The sequence below is a fragment of the Trichoplusia ni genome, chromosome 24 (genome assembly GCF_003590095.1).
Source record: "Trichoplusia ni isolate ovarian cell line Hi5 chromosome 24, tn1, whole genome shotgun sequence".
NCBI classification, from domain to species: domain Eukaryota; kingdom Metazoa; phylum Arthropoda; class Insecta; order Lepidoptera; family Noctuidae; genus Trichoplusia; species Trichoplusia ni.
Genome location: NC_039501.1, coordinates 3,831,039 through 3,853,170, shown reverse-complemented (window position 1 = coordinate 3,853,170; position 22,132 = coordinate 3,831,039). Strand labels below are relative to the sequence as shown.

The 22,132-nt window shown below is 34.3% G+C and overlaps 1 protein-coding gene across 1 annotated transcript in view; it reads left to right on the top strand.

Annotated features, from left to right (window-relative positions):
• LOC113505074 (irregular chiasm C-roughest protein-like) overlaps nucleotides 1–22,132 on the top strand; it is a 113,224-nt gene that overhangs the window by 22,905 nt on the left and 68,187 nt on the right. Inside the window, exon 2 of the mRNA XM_026887582.1 lies at nucleotides 16,849–16,873. The gene's annotated coding sequence lies outside the window, so the exon portion shown is untranslated. The remainder of the gene's footprint in view (nucleotides 1–16,848; nucleotides 16,874–22,132) is intronic.

The following is a 22,132-nucleotide window of genomic DNA, read 5'->3' as shown; positions in this document are numbered from 1 at the left end:
TCAGGTCTTTCTTTACTCGTCTTTACATATTGACACCAAACAGCCTGCACCAAATTCATGACGTCACAAAAAATTGCCAAGTGTATTGATTCGGAACGAATTTCGTTTTTGTCAGTGCAAGTTTCAAATTATTCGGAAGAGCCTTTTTGTGATCGAAGTACGCCTATTGATAAGCCGACACGGTAGTAGTCAAAAGAAAATATTAGCTTAATCAACCATGCGTAAACAGATTTGGGATAGTTTAATTGCAAATCAGTTCTTAGATGTTTTTTGTTTCATTTTACCCATAGCTAAGATTGATAAAAAGAAAGAGATGGCTTTAAGTTTACCAAAGGCTGGTATTAATTTAGGTATTATTACCGTACATACAAGATTAGCTGGAAGCAAGTATGGGCATGTTATATGGAGGAATGACTATCATGTGGTGAGGAGATATTGAACATGGATGTGGACGCATATAGGGGAAGAGGACGACGAAGGAAACGGATGGATGGATTGCGTAAAAGATGATACAAAGAGCAAAGAGTTTGGAAGAAGAAGAAATGTTGCGCTGATCTTAAATAAAAAATGGGGTACGGGCAGGCATAAAAGACTAGCTGGCTGAAATATCAAATATATAAAAAAAGTCTAGGCATTATATTTCTGTTACTCAAAATTCATCAAAGAAACTTGTAATAAAATGTCCTAATTTTTTATTCATATTTAAAACTAAATGCGTTCCATCGAGGTTTTAATCTGCAAAACCTCTTTAATACACCTCAACACTTTTTCTTAGACTTCTATCTTTTACTTGTCTTGTGACCGGATGCAGTAACGTTTATTTTGTTTAGCTACATACTTGCGACGCCTCGTTGCTTGCTACCAGTGACGTGGCTTGAGATGGACCTCATCTGTACAGCCTCTATTATAGTCAAGTTATTTCACTGAGAAATGGTAATATTACTTTGAATATTTTTGTATTAATCCTTTTAAGGTAACGTCGTAAAGTTTTGTGTTATGATTTTAGTATTTCATTTTGAACTGTACGTTACCGTAGCAAAAGAAATAAAAATCATGGTAGGCACAGAAAATATGGCGAAAACTATTTTTTTGGAAATACGTGGCAGTGGGAATCGAAAATGGAAATAAAAATGAAGATATTTTTTCGAATATAAGTCTAGTGTATTAAAATTTGATACATGGGAGAATATCGTTATTAAAAAGTTTAATAACACTGACAGTGTCGGATATTTCGGCAAAAATGTACAACAGCATAATATTTACTTTAAATTCAGGACACGAATATGAAATATAGCCATTTATGAACAATAGCATAAAAAATAAAATATCCTCAACATTTGAAATGGCGCGCATCGAAAAATAAAAATATGCAAAGGAAGAAAAATACATAAAAACAAAAAACCAGTTGAGTCCCCACAAGTACTTTACGCGTGGCGACATTATTCTAACATGAAACGTCGTATACACTGTTTTCCTTTCACCCGAAATTGGCACTTACTTCCAAGGAATAAAATTCAAAATGGCTTTTAGGGTGTAGAAGCGTTCGCGTGGCCGTCGACGGTTCATTCAATTTCTGAAACGGCACAAGCGCCCGCTTCGTCCAATGAAATAGAGACTTAAACTCGTTTGACATAAGGTTGAATGTGTATTGAAATGTTCGGCTGTAGTTTATAACCTGCAATGTTTTGCGATGTCTCAACCCGTCATTTAGCTACCAGTTTTGTTCGAAGTGCGTTAAAACTTACGACTAGAAGCAAAGCAGTAGTGCCATAAAGAGACTCGACTTGCATAGGGTTAACAAAAACCCTACCGCAAAGGAATTGGTTTGCAAAACCCATTTGGATGATTACGTTGGGAATGATAGAATATTTATAGATGCATATACATTGTCTGTAAAGGTATTTTGTTGTAAAACCTCTTAGCATAATAGGAATGTAAAATGCATCATAGTAGCTACTGTTTGAAAGTCTGAATACACTAGAACACTCTCTTATTCTCAAACCAGGTTATGAACTATCTGTGTACCAAGTTTCATCCAAATTTGTTGAAGTATGTTTAAGTGAAAGAAGAATAAATATCCATACTTACAAGCTTTCTGCATTTGAAATATAAATAGTAAGTAAAATTACCTACTCATAATTAACAAACTTTTCCTCTGCACAACATTTGTATAAACAATATACTATCACATAAATTATATCCGAATGTATCTTGACATTTAATTAATCTTCGAAACATCAGCCTGATACAGCAATAATGTAAATTACAATACATTTTCGGTTGTTAATATATGCTGATTAAAAACTGAGCACAATGCCACGATGTCGGCTTATAAGCCGGGGCTTATTCCAAACAATATTTAATTAATTAACTTTTACGAGTGAATTTTGGATTCCCGATGCGCTTGATTATCAATCCGATTAACAGTAATGGCTGTTATGTTCAAAGAATGCCTGTACCAAAACCTCTTATAAGCTAGAGTGGTGTCATTGTAGAGAGAGATAGCGATACGCGTATTGTATAGCGTCATCTCGCTTACACAATGAGGGATTTTGTTTTAGTCAGGGAATAATTTTGAGGGAGGAAACCCAGTCCTTTTTAAACGCGTACAACACAGGTCCAACATGCAGAGGTCTTGTTGAGAACTTTAATCTAAAATATGATGGAGCAATAGCTAGCGATTATCCACCCCCAGCTCAATGGGAACGGACTTAAAAAATACAAAGTAGATGATGTACTATTTCACACTATGTGTGTCAAAATTATTAATGTATTGTATAGTATGTTATAGGCCTTTTCCTAAGATTTGCGTGGAAAACTATGGCATACCTGCCTTTTAACGCAAAGCAATGTCAATAAATTAATAGGTATTCATTATTTTTGTTACTTCATAATTGAAATATTTTATTTCTTTTCGGAAAGTGTCAAATAACTATCAAGAAAATCTTAAATTGTCTAAAATATTTCTCACAAGATTTATTTAAAACTCTTCTTTATTAGTAAGAAAAAAAATTGCCTAAAAACACACACAAGCAAGTAAGCAGCTGATTGGAAAGACATTTCGTCTCTCGGATTAAGTTACTTTTTTTTTAAGTGGCCCTGGTTTAACCGCTGTATTTGTTAAGTACAGATAGCAACAGAATTTGATGAACAGAATCAACAAAATCGGCAATTTTTTTGTTCAGTAAACTTTTATAATATTATATTTAATGATCAGTAGAATAATAATAATAATAATAATAACCCCCCTGTGGGGCCACCTTGACGTGGTGGGGGGGCTTACGGGAAGGCATGGACAACTCAACGGTCACTTACACCTTGACCTCACCCTGAATTCTCCGGAAAACAGGAGGTACTAGAAGCCATTACACCTAGGCACATAACCCTTCCCAACAAACGGTCCCAAGAAACCTCAAGAAACAAGAAATGAAAATAAAGAAAATGGTACAGACAAGAAGCTCTACGAAAAGGCCCCAAGTTCCCGGCGGGTCTAGCAGCAGTACTGGCGATGACGGAAGCCAGCCTGCAGCTCGGCCCAGGGGTGCGAAGAATCCCCGGGAGGCGATCACTTCCCGTCAAACGACTACGGCAACAAATATGGACACCGATTTGCAAAGTGAAACGGCACGAAATTCATCACCATCATCAACGTCATCATCGCCAAGTTTATTCAGTTTATTTGAATCACCTACCTCATCACCTTTATTTTGTCAGGATTCATCTCGGTCAAGTACCGTATCTCCAGAGCCTGTGGATGTTGCGCAGGAGGCTATTGCCACTAACCCTGCGCCCACCTCAGGTGCAAACCGTGCGCGAAAACGATGGACAGAAGATATGAACAGGTTTATCTGGCGCACGTACCTCATAGCTACGAAACTTAACACGAGTAAACTATACTTAGATCATCTTCATCACGAATTTTCTATTAAATATCCACAGATGCAAGCAACACGACAGCGATTGGGTGACCAATCGAGAGCAATAGTTAGGAATAAGTTACTATCTCAAGAGACATTAGACGATATAAAAAGGGAAGTTACTTTATTTCTACAGCGCACAGAGACAGATCCAGCACCACCTCCCCTTAGAGTTTCACATAATTTTAGTCAGCAGTTACAGAGAAGGAAATGGACAATTGAGTTCAATGAATCCATTATTAGGAATTATTATAAGGTAACCGAAGTAGAAAATAACCGATCAGCGTACCGAAGACCTCTTTATCAGGCTGTGATAGCAGAGCATCCGGAGTTATCAGAAGTTAGCGAACAACGAATATCTGATCAGCTTCGGGTAGTACTGAAAAACAAAATGATAAGCGACCAAAGACTTCAGGAAATTCGCGACCAAGTATCTAGTGAGCTTAACTTGAACAGTACAAATTTAGAAAATAATTCGGAGATAGAGCCAGCGTTTACGGAAACACCACTACAAGATAGCACGCAAGAATCTGTCTCTAATTTACACGCTGTAGCACAACCCCATTTTGAATCTGGACCAAATTACGATCACGTGGAGCCCGAAAAAATTAAAGACCAATTTAAGATTGCTGTAGAAATGTTTAGTGCTGCAGACCCAACTAGTAGACCCTATATACCAAAACAAAAAAGTTCTAGGAAACATGCCCAAACTGTCCAATTTATAAACAGAGAAATATTGCCACAATTCACAACAACAGATTTAGAGTTTAACACAACGCATACGCTTATTTATTGCGCAGCGTACACAGCAGCCATCTTAAATGGCTCAAAAATTAAAGAAAATAATAACGCGGTCAACAAAGACGAAAGACGTGTACCCTTTTGGCAAGAAAGATTACAAAAAAAGATATCGGGGTTTAGACGAGATATAGGAAGAATGACTCAATATATTAGAGGCAATAGAACAAGTAGGATCATACATTTAGTTACAGAAATAAAAAATAAACACAGAATACACACACAGTATGAAGAACCTAATATAAATGACGAGCAATTTCTTGATACTCTTAAACAGAAACTCAATGCAGCTTCAAATAGATTGAAGAGGTACCTTAACTGCACATTGCGTAAGACTCAAAATGCACAATTTCGAAACAATGAGAGACAGTTTTACAGAAACCTTTTATTAGACAAGCAGCGTATTAGATCTCCAGAAAATACGACATCAAACACACCTACAGAGAATGAAATGCATAGCTTCTGGTCCAACATATGGTCTGTTTCAGTTAACCATGACCCTGATGCAGAGTGGCTACAGGCAGATTTCAATTTTGTAAATTCGATTGCACCGATGGAATTTGAGCATATTCCCGTCGATATATTTATGCGCGTCCTCAATAAAGCTCATAACTGGAAGGCGCCAGGAAGCGACCGCATTCATAACTTCTGGTATAAAAAATTCACCACCATGCACCCCTTACTTTACAAACATATTAACAACTTTATTCAGACTCCAGATTTAATACCAAAATTCATCACACAAGGGGTTACATACATGATACCCAAAGATACAGACCTCCATAATCCCGCTAAATACCGACCCATAACTTGCCTACAGACCATTTACAAACTACTTACAGGATGTATTGCAGAGCTCCTACACCAACACACCTCTGAAAATAACATCATCTCAGAGGAACAAAAGGGATGCCGCAAAAATAGTCAGGGCTGCAAGGAACAACTTATTATAGATTCTGTTACTATGAAGCAAGCTATTGCGATGAAGAAGGATATTAACACCATGTATATTGATTACCGCAAAGCTTTTGACTCTGTTCCCCATAGTTGGCTCATCCATGTTCTTAAACACTATAAAGTTCACCCAGTTATTATTAATTTCCTGAAAACTTCCATGCAGTTTTGGGTCACTAAGCTTAAAACAGTAGGAAAGACCTGCTTGGAGACATCTGAAATCCCGATACGCCGAGGAATTTTCCAAGGCGATGCCCTCAGCCCTTTATGGTTTTGCCTTGCACTCAATCCTCTTTCATACTTGCTTAATACCTCTTCTTATGGCTTTCATATATCCACACCACATAAACAAACAACTCTCACACATTTAATGTATATGGATGATATTAAGTTATATAGCGACACACCACAATCATTACATCGTCTAGCAGACATCACTCAAACTTTTTCAAATCATATTCATATGGATTTCGGTATAGATAAATGTAAAACTCTTTCGGTTGAACATGGCAAAGTAGTTCAAAATAGTTATTTACTAGAAACAGGCGCTTATATCGAGCCATTGGAACCAAATACTTTTTATAAATATTTAGGTTTCCTCCAGGCGAGACAAATAAACCAAAAAGGAAGTAAGGAGGAGCTTAAAAAGAAATTTAAACACCGTCTTAATATATTATTCCGTTCGCAACTTAACTCTCTTAATCTTTGTAAGGCTATAAATAGCTACGCCATCCCCGTTTTAACGTATTCTTTCGGTATTATAAACTGGACCCAAAACGACCTTCATAATCTACAGCGAGTTATAAATACCACCTTAACGGCTCACCGGAAGCACCACCCTAGGTCTTGTGTGCAAAGGATTACCCTTCCACGCGACGAAGGAGGGCGAGCAATTATTGACATCAATAACCTACATAATAAACAAATCACCACTCTGAGACAATATTTCTATTACACCTCGCGACAATCGTCAATTCACGAAATAGTTTCCCTCGCAGATAAGCGCTACACCCCACTTAACCTTACTGATAGAGACCCACAGCGTAATGAACGTATTCTTGACAAGTCGGAGAAAATCACATTATGGCAACAGAAGTCTCTTCACGGGAGACATCGTCACGACCTGCAGCAACCACATGTCGACAAAGTTATGTCGAACGCATGGTTGCGACGCGGCGAACTCTTCCCGGAGACAGAGGCGTTTATGATGGCGATCCAGGACCAAGTCATTGATACGCGAAACTACCAAAAATATATAATCCGAAACCCAAACCAACGTACAGACATGTGTAGACATTGCCACGCTTCCTCTGAAACAATACAACATATTACCTCCGCTTGCAGGTCTCTTGCCCAAACCGACTATAAACACCGCCATGATCAGGTAGCTGCCATAGTACACCAACACTTAGCACATAAACATAGTTTTATTGCGAAAAAGTCTCCCTACTATAAATATAAACCGGACACAATTTTAGAAAATCAGAGCTGTAAAATATATTGGGACAGAACTATAATAACAGACAAAACTATCCACTATAATAGACCTGACATCACAGTGCATGAAAAAACTAGTAAAACTGTATACTTAATTGACATAGCTGTTCCCAATACCCATAATATACAGGCTACAATATCTGAAAAGTTGTCAAAATATCAAGATTTAGCGATTGAGTTAAAGCGCCAGTGGCGGGCAGAAACCATTCATGTAGTCCCTATCGTCATCTCGGCAACAGGAATCATACCGAAGAGTCTACAGCGCTGTCTTGATATTCTGGATATACCGAAGTACACGTTTAACACCCTTCAGAAAGCTGTGATACTGAACACCTGTCGACTCACCCGAAAATTCTTCACCACATCCGCCATCTCCACTGCCTATACTACACTCATATAAACTCTAATTGCACTTGACTAAGGTCCGTGTGATTAGATGTAAAAACCCCTTCAGAAGGGAGGACATAGTTCATATAAAGTATAATAATAATAAACATTTATTTGCAAGAACATGAGTTATTACAATGTGGTAAGTTGGTATACACAATAAACAGTTCTGTCATATTCTGCCACATACTGCGGCGTGCAAAATTTTAGTATTGACATGTCAATTACATGTTAGTATGCACAATATACAATAACTTCAAAATAACTTACTAACTAGACGAAAATAACAAAATTAGAATTTATATAAAAAATGAAAATAAAAACAGTAGATATTTGGCCTTATTGCCTGGTAACATATTATGACAGTTTGTCTAATAAAAAATCGGATATACTATAATAACATTTTTGAATTAATAGCTTCTTCAACGCTTTTTTAAATTGAAAAATATTGACTTCTTTGAATTGTTTAGGTATGTGATTATAGATAATAGGCGCCATGCAGAAAACACTCTTGTGCATCAGAGTGGTTTTGGACTTTCTTACACACAATCTATGATTATCTCGCCTGCTTCTGTGATTCGTTTCCGACATATTAACGAATAAATGAGGGTTACACTTAACAAAAACTGCAGTTTCGTATATGTATAATGATGGTAATGTGAGAATATTATATTTTATAAAATAAGGCTGACATGAATCGGTAACTTTTAACCCAAACATTGATCGGATGCATCGCTTTTGTTGTTTAAAGATAATATTTTGGTGTGTTGAGTTTCCCCAGAAGATGACCCCATACCTCAGTATAGAGCCTGCAATGCCATGATAAGCAGTGATAATTGCGTCCGTGTCCACGACTGGCGTTAGTTTATATAGGGCATAGGCTGATTTACTAACTCGTTTATTTAGTTCTTCTATATGCGGTTTCCAGTCTAACTTTTTATCTATGATTAATCCTAGGAATTTGGACGTGTTAACCTGAGATATATTTTTATTATTGTAATCAATGTTTATAACAGGGCTTGCGCGTTGACTAAACATCATTACTTTTGTTTTTTCAATATTTATTTTTAGATTATTATGGTTCATCCAATGTATAATAGAATTTATTTCAGTTTTTACATCATTTTGAAAATTATTTGTATTTTTACCATGAATAGTAACAGTACTATCGTCGGCGAATAGTGACATGTGGTATTTTGATACTTGTGGCATGTCATTGATATAAATTATGAAAAGAAGAGGGCCTAGCACACTCCCTTGTGGTACACCGTATGCTATGTTTCTACAATTTGATTTATACGTCTGGATAAATTTATTTTTTGGATTTAATTTACTTATTTCTACAAACTGTTTTCTATTTCTTAAATATGACTCCATCAGCTCTAGTATATTCCCTCTTATTCCGTAACCCTCCAGTTTTTTAAGCAATATATTGTGATCTACGTAGTCAAAGGCTTGCGTCATATCACAATACACTGAGCACACCGGTATCTTGTTATCTACATTTTCAATTACATTATTAAGAAAATCGTAAATTGCCATGTTAATCGTCTTATTTTTGCGAAACCCTTTTTGACTTTCAGCAAATATGTTATTATTCTCAAAATAAACTTGTAATCGTGAATATATGTATTTTTCAAAAATCTTCGATAATACTGGCACTAAAGCAATTGGTCTATAGGATGATAGTAAATCTTTTGCATTTTTTTTATATAGGGGCTTAATTACTGCTGTTTTTAGGCTAGTAGGGAATACACCTGAAGATATGGATAAATTTATAATGTAACATAAAGCGTCACTGATGTCATTGGAGACGTGTTTAATGACTTTAGTAGGGATTCCGTCGTTACCTATACTGTTTGTATTTTTGAGTGTTTTAACTATGTTAACTATATCATATTTAGTGCAGGGTTCCATAAACATTGAGTGGCTAGTTGTTTTTGTTAAATTTAGCGCGACACGTTGATTATTGTATTTAATAGGTTCAATTTTGTCAACGAAAAAATCATTAAATGAATTAGCGATTTCGATCGGGTGGCATACAGTTTTCGTACCAATTTGGAGATTTCCCGTAAACGCTTTTGGATGTCGTTGTTTAGAGTTATTTATGATATTCCAAGTAGTTTTTGATCTATTTAATGATGATTTAATTTTAAATGTGTTCTGAGCTTTTTTAGTTAATCTAATTATTTTTTTATAGGTTGAGGTGTATTTTTTAAGTTTATTTCTATTTAAATCATTGCGTTTAAATCTATAATGCCAGAGTAGTTCTCTTTTCTTTTTACTACAAGTTTTTATACCACGAGATATCCACATCGGCTTCTGATGTGTTCTTACGGTAATTACTCTAAGCGGGAAACAAAGACCATGAAACAGGGATATGGTATCGAGGAATAAGTCGTAGGCACTATTGGCATCACGGCATTCATAAACGTCAGAAAAAGAAAGAGATTGTATACATTTTTTGAATTTTTTTAAGTTATCTTTGCAATAGTCTCGTTTTTTAATGTACCAATATTTATGGATGTATACTTTCTTTACTGGGCATTTTAATACTTGACATGTGTGGTCTGATAGGGCGAGTTCAATAACATCGGACTTGCATTTCTTTCCAAAATTATGTGCAAAATTATCGATGCATGTCATGCTTTTAATTCTAGTAGGTTGACAAATTTCTAAGTTTAAATTATAATTAAGCAACATTCTAATTCTAATGTTGTGTTATTGCGCTTAAGAATATCAATATTAAAATCACCACAGAGTATAATATTCCGTTTAGGTTTTTGCATCAATAAATTTAAGAGTGTTTCGAGTCTGTTAAAGAAGTGGTTCAAATTATTATTTTTTGGTACTCTATATATACATACTACAATTGTTTCTATTTCACTTAATTCTACAGCACAACACTCAAAAGAGTTAGTAATAGATAATTGTTTGATAGCATGGTCCTCCTTCCACTTTAGACCTGTTTTTACCAAAATACATGTCCCACCTCTTTTGCTGTCAGATCTGCAATAACATGCTGCTAATTCAAAATTGTTTTAATACTTTCTAGCCAACATCAAAAAGTTAGAATAGATAATTGTTTGATACATGTCTCCTACTTAGACTGTTTTTACCAAATACATGTCCACTCTTTTGCTGTCAGATCTGCATATCCATTGTAATATCTTCGTAGCCAGACATCATAAAATGTTCAGAAATGCAGATAACGTCTATGTCCATATTTTTCATACTCAGCTCGTCGAGGCATACTGTAAGAGCGTCCGATTTTGATAAGAGTCCAGCTATGTTTTGGTGTAGTATATTGATGAACTTATTATAGAAAAAACTGGTCTTCTTCCTCTTTGTGTTGTTCACTAGGGGTGTTATCGATAGTATGCAAATCATATGTTTTAATTCCGTGAATAAAATCATTAATATCCTTGAATATTGTATGCATACCACGATTATTGATTCGTCCGCTGTACTCATTAAACATAGTATGTAGAAGTAGAAGTGATCAGTTTGTACACACAAATTGATCCTTAATAGTAAGGCTGCTTTCAGTCTGTTTACCATAAGTCATCAGGCTATATCTCATAAACTATGACAGTTAGGCCGTTGAAATTTTCACAGATGATGCAATTCTGTTTCCGCTATAACTAAAAATAAAGAGCGAGTTAAGCCTCTATTGTTACGGTCATACATTTGATGGTACCTTTCCCTCAAAATTAATTTTATTACCGATGTGTTTATTTTAAGACTAGTACGAAAACCTCAGTATCACAACCGACCAACCGGTTTTATACAAGTGATGATGTCTAAGAACTTCTGTTGTTGACTGTACTTCTTACTCTTGTTACTTCGTGTGTGGTCCATGAAGATTGTCATGAGATAAATAAGATAGTGTTTATACTGTTTATGTCATGGCAGTTTGACTGTTAACGTTTACTGTTTTTAATTCAGTCCTCGTTCATAAAAACAGGGACCGAAAGGATATAAAGTGCCTTTTTTGGGTGGCCGATGTGATAATTTTATTTCGGTTTTGTATGTTTATTGCTGTTAAGTTGCTGATTTAAATGTAATTAGTTGGTTTGTAAGAGTTATTTTTGTCTTTATTGGATTCGTTTTTATGGTATTTTTAATGTATTTGGTATTTTCTGGACTGTTAGTTAAGGTGTTTGATAAATTTTGTATTGATTTTGATATTTAATTTTAATTTAAGTTCCGGTAATTAATTTAAATTTACGCATTAATATGTTATGTTAAGGCTTTAAAATCTTTTGAATTATTATTTTTTCTTCGGGATCTTTGAGATGAATTGTAAATGGCGTAATAGTTATCCCTTGATCATTCATTTCTTTACAAAACACTACACATTATCGCTATTCTCCTTCACACAAAAAAATATTTTTATACGTCTTTCTTGTCGTATGTTAGTATGAAACGATGACCTATACTACTAAGCTACCTGTGCAATCAGAAAAAGTTAATATTCAAAGACTAAAAAATACAAAATCATACAAAACACAAATCCAAAGGTGATTGATCATTCAATACTTTGTAATTAACAGTTTTGCCAACTTAACAGTGCAGAAATTAAACGCACGCAACACAATAGTATATTTGCTAAACCAGTTATCAATTCGTCACTTGTTGCAAAAAGGTGTTGAGTGTATAGAAATTTGGTGTTTTGGGTTCCGTTCACTGGAAAAAGATTAATCCATTAAAGTGTAGGTGGATCTAAAGGCAAAGTTCGAATCGTTCAAAGTTGACAAACGTTTTGATAAAGGCTGATTGGTTGACAAAAATAATAAAAACTAATCACAGCGTGTGAGGTTTAACAGGTGAATATGATGATCTAGTCAAATACGTGGGACGCACGTAGCCAGAAATCGCAAAAGATAAAGAAGTCTGGAAAAGAAAGTCGTAGGCCTTTGCCCAGCAGTGGGATGTAAAACAAGCTATATAAAAATATCCCAATGGTTAAGGAAAACCTTATTCCTTTTACTAGCCTACCTCACAAAAAAGTATCTAGCAAAAGAAACTTATTTTGTATAGCATATTCATTAACCATTTTGAGGAACCCTAATACAACCTCCAAGACTTACCTACCTAGTCAAACAAGTGTCAATAGCGAATATAACATAAAAAGCTTCGCATACCATGGACACTCAAGATTACAACGACGAGTGGTTCTAAGAATTGTTGTTTTTGCAAATTTATAATCCCAATACATCGGTCATGGTATAAAAACTTTGGTTCATTGAATAAGGTAATTGGGAGTTAAATAGCGACGTATAATGGTGAACTGTGTGTGTTCGTGGTTATAACATTTATTTATTCATTAAATAGGGAGGTTGACAAAAAAAAAATTGTGCAGCGTCAGTCTTGTAGACAGACTTGTATTTAGAAATATATAAGTACGCTTATCAGTTCTAAGACTGACTAGATCTGACTAGGCTTAATCTCATGACACACCTTTCTTATTTTGAAACTAGATGGCGTTGTGAGAAAGTTATTAGATAAGTTATACACATTTATAGAATCTTGATTTTTTGTTGAAATAAAACTCAAACCCGAATCCCCAATACTTTTAAATATCAGGTAAAATTGTCAGTAAAACATTAATACGTCGACACAGTTTTCAACTCAAAATAACTCTAATTAACGACGAGGGAAACAGGTAAACGGCTTAAACAAATACGCGAATATGTAAATATCATACATTTCCATAATAATTAGTAATTTTGTTGAAAACTTAATTTAATGCCGATCGGGGAATACTGTTTGCCAGTTATTAAGCGTTTCTAACGGAATCGTTCTCGAGGGTAAAATGCTTTTTAGTCTAACACGAGTTGCTTGGTTAATTTTAACTTTTCTATAAAATCATCCAAGTGCGAGCCCGAACTATTATACTAAGGGTTCCGTACAAATAGGCTAAAAAAAAAGATATGCAAAAGAAAAAAGACATCAAAATTATGATGTTAAGTTGTAAGAGCGGAATCATACATCTATCCTTTGTGAAAATATCAACTGTCTTATTGTAGCAGTTTCTGAGATACTGACTGATGTTAGTTGGACGGAAAAATACCGCTGAAGTATGAAGGTTTCGCTTTTACCCTTTAATACGAAACCCTAATGAACTAGAAATGATGAAGTTCAATTATGAGTTAGACTAATCACCTCTTAAATTACGTTGGAGTAAGTTCGTCACTTTGTTTTGGTGACCGACTCATTTTAAAAGAAATGAAAATTGGGAAATGTTTAATTATAAAATCACACTAATCTTTTACATGCGTACGTATGTCTGTAAGTTTGTCTCTACCTTATCTGTCTATAAAGAACCAATAGTTTCTGTTCAATAATCCCGATTTGTCAAAGAAATCTCATCAAGACACCTGACGTAAGAATACAAAAAGAAAATAAATATAATTTTAGCCTACAGGACCAGTAATTATACTCGTACTAAAAATTAAAATATCATTTCAATTTGAAAAAAGTAATTTCAGACTTACAGTATAACATACGGTTTTTATAACATTGCACCTTATTTTAAAGACTATAAGGTTGATTTTTGAATGTATACTGTTGAGTATTACATCGTTCCCTGTATTAATGAAAGGCAGTGTAAAAAATAGATCTATCTCTGTCGGTATTTTCACATTAAGCCTAGTCTCTTGGGAGTATGCTATTAGGAAAGAGCGAGATGCAAATTAATTTATTAGCTTATCCTTGCGTAGGTGTATGTATCGTATTTTTTCTCTTTTTATTGGATTTTAATTGCGTTTATAATAGAGTTTTTATGTTATGGTTTGGAGACAATTTTAGTACGTGTGAACAATGATTTTATGAGTTTTTAATTTCTGGATAATACATACAAATATTTTGCAAAGATACATACGTAACTGTGTTAGCATTTGTAGATGATTATTTAAATAGAAGTTCGTTAACCTAATTAGCAATTCAACGGCTAAATAATATTTGTTTTAGGTAGATCTAACTTTGACAAATCAAAAATTATGTAAGCAAAACAATATAATTTGGACGTTAGTAATTTTTAAACCATATTCGTATATTACAGTAATATTCTGTATAAAAAAAACTCCTGATCTTAGGAATTTTATCCTTGAGTCGCGTGCGTTTCACAAACATTCAAGTCATATGCACAAAGACACCCAGACTCAGCACATTCAGTCGTAGATGGCACAAATGCTTGTCCTATATCGTGGGGATCAAACCCGCAGGACGTCTTTCAGTAGGTTTAACGGAGTGACGTAGGTAAACCATTCAGCTATACTTGCAGTCATTTTCATTAAGTTTCTTCCCCCAAATATAAAACGTCTAATACCAAGAGTTTAAACCCCATTTTTCCCCTTAATAGGTGCCACAAAACAAGCCTTTTTAATAAAACACAGAAAAACAATTTAATGACCTTGTTTAGCACGATAAATACAACCATTATAATAATTCTGTCTCCTTTAATTTCGTCGGAGACATTTTCGGTTATTATTGAGTAACCCTAGCCCTAACCCCCGTAGAATAGCCATATTTTTTATGTATATTTCAGAGCTATTGTTCTGCAATTGTGTCAAATTAATGTGATATTTATAATATTACCGTGACGATTTCCTTGCTAGTTTTTTCCATAGTTGGGTTCTCTTGCCAGTTAAAAAAAAACAAGTCCAGTGAGAGTCGGACTCGCAACGCTGCGGGTTCCGTATAACTAAGCTAAACAACGATATCTCGAATAACTGACAAGATCTTATTAAACTACTGTGTTTTCGCCATGGTCAAATAGAAAAAACAATAGTTATTAACAAGCTTGAGATAAAAACATGTGAATTCCTTTCTTTAACAAATGTCTTTAATTTCTGCCGCCATTTATGGACGACGATGATTATTCATATTTAGGCCTATCATATACAAGATGACAAGTCGCCGATATACAACAACTTTTGTCTTCGACACCTTGTGCCTTGGGACAACTATCTGGCTTTAAGTATATTACGTTTTGTAAGTACATGACGAGACTGCAAGTCAAGTTTTGAGGAGTTCATATTTAAGTGAGGAAGTTAATCGAATGCAAAAAAAATATTCAAGTTTTTTACCTTTTACGTGAAACTTAATCCCTACTAATATTATAAATGCGAAAGTAACTCTATCTGTTTGTCTGTCTGTTACGCATTCACGTCTAAACCACTGAACTGATTTCAATGAAATTTGGTACAGAGATAGAGTGGACCTTGGGAAAGAACATAGGATAGTTTTTATCCCGGTCTTTTGAAGAGTCCTCTTGGAAACGCGATATAACCGACATCGACGCGGGCGAAGCCGCGGGCGAAGCCGCGGGCGAAAAGCTAGTTATACCATATTCCTAAATTAAGTAATGTTGCGCGTTGTTGTCAACTCGTGTTTTAGTGCCGGTGTATGGTTAAGCGTTGGAACTCTTCATGCACAGCAGTATGAGGGTGCGACAGAGACGGGGCTCTACAACGTTGTAGAGCATTGTCTCTTTTTTGAACAGATGTCGGGAAAATATCGTTTTGCATGTGGGACTTCCATTGCCTTTAGTACGAACCACCTTATCATAATAGAGATGTAGCAAAAGTATAATTACTATACAACTGTTAATCAGTTACCATCAGTGAAAGTTATTTCGAATGTTTTTCATTGTTTTCAAAACTATGGGAACATCGTATTAATTTTTATTACTCGGTAATTTAAACTTTCGTACCAGCACTCACCAAGTATTTTTTTGTTCTCTCTACAAGATTAGGCTTTTTATAGTTTTCATCGCTCTTTTGTTTTGACTTGTTTCCGACAGATTCTTTAAGATAAGAATGTATGAAAGATCTTGGAAATGAGGCATGTGATGAAGGCAAGCAGACTGCGCTAAGTATAAGTTAAATAATTATTTACTATACAACGGTTTTCGCAAGGTATTTGTGGAGATTCCTCGATGTTTTTCGATCTTAACCGGAATCCTTAATTTTGAGCTCATGAGGAGTTGTTGTCCGTCCGTTTGCCAGCATCTCATAAACCATGATAGCTAAACGTTAGAAAAGTACCAAAAAAAAAGTATACTTGGTATTTAAATAAAATTCAACACAATGGCTTTGTCACCCAACTGATGTTTTACTCTTTCAGCAGTTTATACGAAACCCTCTATTTCGCGAGTCCGACTCGCCATAGACTGAAAAGAAAGATTCCTTATATTATAATCTAAAAAAATATAATATTGATGTAATCCAAATGCAACGCCTGCTATAATAAAATTGTTTTACTAATTACATTTCCTTTCTTTTTACAGGTTTTAGAACGAGTCAAATACCAATGTAAGTCACCATTTCTAAAAAGATCCCTGATTTCAGAACTTGGGTCCTTATGTCACGGAGTGTTTCTTAGAGACTCCCATCACTATACATAAAGAAACACAAACAAATATATTAAAAAAGAGCATCTTTATTGTAAAGGCAGGATTTACAACTTACAGTAAAAACAAAACTTTATTAAACAAAGCAATTTGATTCGCTTTGACTAACGCGATTTTAATGTTCAAACTTTTGTGGCGTCTCCTGTATAAATTATGCCTGCTATATACAGGTTGTATTTTTAACGAAACGACGGTATGTATGGTTTATAGTTTGGTAATATCCGGGAAATTGTATCGTAAAAGACGTCGATCCCGGATAAAAATGGTACCAGAACGATGAGATGAGATTGGTCATCTATATAAATATTATATTATGTGTAAGGTGGAAAGAATAATGCCCTAAAATAGTTTTTTTTTTATACGACGAATTTAATCCTTGTTTTGCGAGTGTGTTGCGCCCACAAAAGTTCAATTTACTTGCACAAAGACACCCAGACTCAGAACAAACATTCGTGGAGCACGCAAATGCTCATCGAATTACTAATTCAAAAATATAAACTAAATTTTATCTAAATAATTTTGAACACCTTTTACAGTATCAAAAAAAACCTAAAACAAATTAATACCTGTCTTGTTTTACAATATCTTTATTTTATAAATTAATTTCGACGTTTTAATGAAGATGAATCGTTTTTATAAAAAGGAGTTTCGCAGTCTTGTCGTATAGATGTCAAATAATTTGTATATTTTATACATTTAAGAGTCAAAGTTTAGTGAACTTTGTATTATTCTGAGTTTTAGTGTCGATAAATTAAAACATGTTTGGAAAGAATATTAGTCATTTCTGTATATGTAGATATATTCTTATCAATTTATGGGATCAATTTATATGTTTCCTTCTAAACAGGCTGACTATCTGCACTACAAATTTAATTGTTGATGTATTTTTTTACTAATATGGCAATAATGTCATTATATCTTTGGTATGTCCAACAGAGTCTGTAATATCACTTACAATTGTCTATTTCACATATTTCAAAAGTTGAGTATTGAATATTAAAAAAGGTCTTTCAATTCAGTTCGATGATTAAATACTTATGATGCAAAACCGTCCCTAGATGGACAAAAATAAAAATATCTTTGTCCATCCAGGGACCAATGGTTAAATGGAGAATATTTGAGCATTGATCACGACGTTTTTCACTGCATTCCGAGTTTATAATCAGTCGGTTGGTACTATAAATAATTAAAAACAGTTTTATACAAAACACATGAAGATCTCTTGTAAACACCTGTCTTATATAAGAACTCATATAAGAAATAATAACATACATAAAACATAGATATCACAGGTAACATAGGATGTCATTTGCGTTGCCAGGAAACTATTTTCCTTATAGCAGTTGCGATTCTTTCCGTTTCTGATGATATTTTTTTATTGAGATATAAAAGCAACGGTATTGTTATGATGTGACAGTTTGAGGATTATTTAGTTACTAATACTGTCTGCTATATGGTTTCATTTTCAATGTGTCTTAATTTTTCTTTGTTTTTTTTTTGATGTTCCACAACATTCAAACAACGCCATCTAGTGTCAAACTAAGCAACGCTTGTATTATGAGTAGGTACTAGACAACTGATAAACGCTATATTCCTAAAAACATACATAATATAGATAAGTTAAACTCAGACACACAACAAAAATACTCGAGTTCATCAGACAAACATTTATCGTGTTTGGGAATCGAACCCACTTCCTCCGATTTAGCAGTCATGGTCGCTAACCACTAGACCAAGAGGCCAGTCAAATTGCTATCTTACAGTTTTATTATCTTATAACTGGGATGTTTTAATTAAACCACAAAAAGGAAGCTGCTAAAACATCTCATTAAACTGGGTCGTAAATATTTGGTATTTCCTGTAAATATGAATAAAAAGTTTAAATGAACTTGTTTACTCACGTTTTTGATAAAGCTTACTAATTTAATAGCGCGACAGTTCGACTGGTTTGGACATTAAATGAGTAATTTTAATTTGGAGTAGTTTCGTGCTGAGAATATTTTTGTATCACCTGTCTTTTTTGTGTGGTTAAGAATTCTATTAATTAAATATTTAGTAAGAAGTTTCATGACGACAGGGTGTTTCATTTTGTGATTTGAAACGAATGTTTGACTGTACAGATAGCTCAGTCACAACGACAAATTCATTGAGCGCGATGTGTCGCAAGTCCAATCCCCGAGTAGGACAAGCATTTGTTTGTGTGATCTAAGATTACTTGACCTGAGTCTAGGTGTCTTGTGCATGTGCCTTGATTGTCTGTGAAACCCTCAAAGAGTTAAAACTTGTTGCGGGACTTATTTAAAAAAAATCTAAACTTTGATCAGCATGTGCGAATGAGTGTGATCAAAATTTGAAAAATCTTAGTAGGCGAGAGAAGTAGCATATACCTAGCAACAAAACAACAACAAAAACATCCACAAAAGTTTTTAGATGACCTAAAACCTCATTTTATTACTGTCATACATACATGAAATAAAATTCTTTATTAGAAAATAACTACAGCCCAATCACAGTTTTGTCTAGAGTTTCACCTATTTTATGCTCACGTGAGATACCAGTAAAAGCAACACTCTAAACAAATATATCATGCAGTATTAAACATTCGTATCATTTTTTACGCCCAAAAAACAAGAGACTAACTTCCAGCTGTCAATTGATACGCCTGACATTTCCTGACACCGATGTCGCCAACCACATTTGCTATTACAAAAACAATCGACACCTCTACCCCTTGCACATAAAGTTCAAAATCGAGTAACAATGGAATGCTGGACTGCAAAACAACTTTGGTAATAAATCGAAATTGAATATTTCGTTGTCAAAAAGTTTGGGTGTTATTTTTTTAATAATGACTGCAGTAAGGCCGGGGCAGAGCGCGATACAGAATTACATTAAAACTCTTTTATCTGTTTTTGTATCAGGCTTAAAGTTTTTTTGTAAAAAGAAACATTGATAATTCAATTTTCATTTGCTTATTGAAACTGTGACAGCAGGTATGATAAAAACGATTATAAAACTCAACATGGTTTACGGGATCTAATTTTTTTTAATCAAAGCTTAACTGAATTTTATTGTTCACACAAACAAATGGTAATAGTTTTGTTACATAACTAATAAATGGATTTAAAATTAATCCACAAAACAAAAAGAAGTCATGTTAACCTCTGACCTCTCGGTAACATTACCTATGCAAATATCAGATTTAAAAAAAAAATACTCAAATAAATATCACTTTCAACTTAGGAACTTCCTTAATTTCCTTATCCATTAAAATTATATCTGCAATTGTAAATATTGACTGTAATTGAACAATTTTCGCATGCAAACTACTTCAGATGCAAATAAACGAAGTACCATAGTCACTGACCATACAATCTGATAGTTTTACGTCTAAAAAGCAGACGTTTTTTTACTTGTTCACACGCTTTTATGTTTGTAAATCATTTTCGTTCGAATATAAAATATTTTTTTTAGCTAAATACCTTCAAGATATCGCTAAAGACCGGACAGCGGAGCTAGATAGAGTTTCATCACAATTTGTTGAATAGTTTCGAGAAGTATTGAACACAAACATTTTACAATCTCACTGCTTTAGAGGAAAAACCAAATAGATAACTTTTAAGTTCCTTTCTTTTCTTATAAATTTTTTATATGACATACTTCGAACATTCTACAAAAAGTTTCATCATAATTTGATCATTACTTTAAGCTAACATTGAGGACAAACATTATTCTTTTTTATGAAGAAACTAAACAAACATACTGAAAAGTCATTCATATAATTAGCATATTGATTGGAACGTTCCACGCGGCGGACGCCTGGCATCACAACATTATAACGTGTCAATCAAATGTGTGATGGATATACCGTTTTTATAAGTTAATGGAACCTATATCTTATGCTCAAAAGCAATTGCGAAGTCTAGAGTTTGTTTATATTATAAACTAGCTTTTGCCCGCGTGCCCGCCCGGTACAAATCGAGAATGTGGAGAAAAGGGGAACATAAAATCGGGATAAATGATATGTTATCTTTCAGACTTGGTTATAAACTATCTGTGTACCAAGTTTCGTCTAAATCCGTTCAGTGATTTTTGCGTGCAAGAGGAACAAACAGCTAGAGAGATAGATAGAAACTTTCGCGTTTAGGATAAAGTAAAATATGATAGTACGGTGAAGAAGTCAAAGTCTAATCTATGGCGAACTCCATGGATCTGTTCTTTTCGGTCCTGTAGCTAGTCTTTTGTTTGCACGGATAGCCGAGTAGTATAGATCACCACGCACAACCAACTGCGTTTGATGTGTCTCGAGATGGATGCCCGCATGGATTAAGTATTTTTGATATTAAAGGTTTTTTTGTGACTTCAATGTTTGTTATAAGCTATTATCAACAAAAATAAGCATGACCGCAGGTTTTCATCGAAGTAATTTTATTTATCACCACTAATATAAACACCACTCAACAAATGTATTCCAGAAACAATGATTAAATTATCTGACAACGTTCTTAAGACGCGTTCATATAACTCAGTGGGATCTCTATATTTCATTGAATATTGAATTTAAATTGAATAGTCAGTAAGTTGTTAAAATATTTTAATCAGCTTTATAATGACCAAATCAATCATATGTACAAATTGAATTGGTTAAAGATGTTTGTGTAGAGTTGAAGCTACCGTTTGAAACATGCGAGATATTTTAGGGTTCCTTACTTAAAGATTAAAAAGAGAATCATATAACTGAAGCAATACAGTCTGTCCGTCTGTGATAAAAAAAATTGATAGTCTGATACAGATGTTTCTCATTTTGAACTTTAACAGCATACAACCTTAAAATTTAAATAGGAGCCAACAACAAAAACAACAGTTATAATTATAAAAGACTAACTGGCGACTTCGCTTCCTTTTATGTTGGTCTTAACTTGGAAAACCCTCTTTTAATAAAGTCGGATAAAAAAAGACATATACAACTTCATCGAAATCAATCCAGCCGTTTAGAAGTAAAGACCTAACAAATGTTCACACATATATGTACATTCCCATTTACACTATACGTGTGATTGTCACAGCTATCTCTTATGACACACATAAACATCTAGAAAACAATAGATGAAACCAGGTCTCAATACAGCATTCGAAACACGCCGAGATAGCACTAGACACA